This window comes from Rattus norvegicus, chromosome 4 (assembly GCF_021556685.1).
Source record: "Rattus norvegicus strain SHRSP/BbbUtx chromosome 4, alternate assembly SHRSP_T2T, whole genome shotgun sequence".
Classification (NCBI taxonomy): domain Eukaryota; kingdom Metazoa; phylum Chordata; class Mammalia; order Rodentia; family Muridae; genus Rattus; species Rattus norvegicus.
This window is the reverse complement of record NC_141537.1, coordinates 164,811,642-164,813,072: the sequence shown is the minus strand read 5'-3', so window position 1 is coordinate 164,813,072 and position 1,431 is coordinate 164,811,642. Positions and strand designations below refer to the sequence as shown.

At 44.6% G+C, this 1,431-nt stretch overlaps 1 protein-coding gene across 1 annotated transcript in view; it reads left to right on the top strand.

Moving 5' to 3' along the window:
* Nucleotides 1–1,250: 1,250 nt before the first annotated feature.
* Nucleotides 1,251–1,431, top strand: part of Clec2m (C-type lectin domain family 2, member M) — a 10,908-nt gene continuing 10,727 nt past the window's right edge. The window contains exon 1 of the mRNA NM_001194985.2: nt 1,251–1,431. This exon is cut by the window's right edge and continues 85 nt beyond it. The gene's annotated coding sequence lies outside the window, so the exon portion shown is untranslated.

Below are 1,431 nucleotides of genomic sequence, written 5' to 3'. Positions count from 1 at the left end.
TATAAACTTAGATTTCTATGGGAACTCTTTACCTCTCTTTACCAGGAAACCTACAAGGGAGGGGGAGGCTGCAGGATGGAACGCTTCTTCCCTATTGCCATCCAATGTTCTCTAATAACTACCTTCTCTTTCTGCTTCTTCCTGGAGGAGATCGATTAAAGCATGTACCTGTGCTGTGTAGGCCTCTCTGCTTACTCTTGTGCTTCTGAGTGTTTTCCAGCAATCATCTCTGTATGGTAAAAGGGTCAAAGGGAAAACACCCTGGCCCTGACCCTGACCTGACCCCAAGACCAAGACCAAGACCAGGGCCAAAACACAGAATCGCACCACTTTCCCAGCTTGCCACAGAAACCCACCAATTGCTGGTAATGAAAACCCACCAATTCCTGAGCTTCCCCCAACCCCAATTTCAGGACTTGAAATCCCACCAATAATCTTGACCCTGAGAAACTCTACCCGGCAAGAAACCTTGCCTTCTGTTCAAATGCCTACTAGAAGCAGAGCAGAAGCAGCCACTCTGATGTCTTTCTCCCTTTTCCCCTGAGCAGCTTTTGGTCAGTGTCTTTATCACGGCAACAGAAAAGCAAACTTAGTTAACAATCCTCTTATATTGGATTACAGATGTGTGCCACGACATATAAAACATGGGAATGCTGGTGTTTCTTATATTTGAATTACAATGGATTTAAGATATTCCTTGTACTGATCTTTCAATCCCCCGATACAAAATAAAAAAAATAGGTTTTTTTGGGGGGGAGGAATTAAAAGTTAACAAAAAGTGTAACACCTCTTTCAATTATTGAAATCTGTAGGCATGATTCCAGCTTCTGCGGGAATCTATCATTCCAAGCATCTGTGATAGTTGCCTGTGTAAGAAACAAACCTTAATCTACCATGAGCTTACTTTGCGAAACTTCACTACACAATTCACAGGACCATTGGAAATAAAGAGATTAAAAGCAAAACAAAAATGGGTGTAGGGCTCAAAGACCAAGAGAGGATTAGTGAGATTTACAGTTAGTTCAAACAACCCTAAAGTCACACTGCTTTATCAGATAGTTTGGAGGGAGACTACTCAAAGATCAGGGGAAGGGGGAAGCTGTGATCTGCTTTGATTGGATAGCTGAAGGGAGAGAGGATGCTAATCAGGCTTCCCCATGACGACCACCAGCCAATCGGGCTGCTAGCGAGACACCGTTGGAGTGCATCCTGTTGCCTCTGCCGTTATTCACTCAGAGGAGCGAGGACAAGGCCAGTGAGATGTCCTGTGGCCCACCATGCAGAACAATCACGCTGGAGTGGTGCTACCTCACCCATCTCTCAATCTTACTCTAGCCTTGATCCCAAAGAAACCCAGCCCTCCGAATCCAGAGCTTTGAGGACAACAGATATAAGTATCAGTTCTCCTTCCCTCCTAAGAATTTTCTCAAC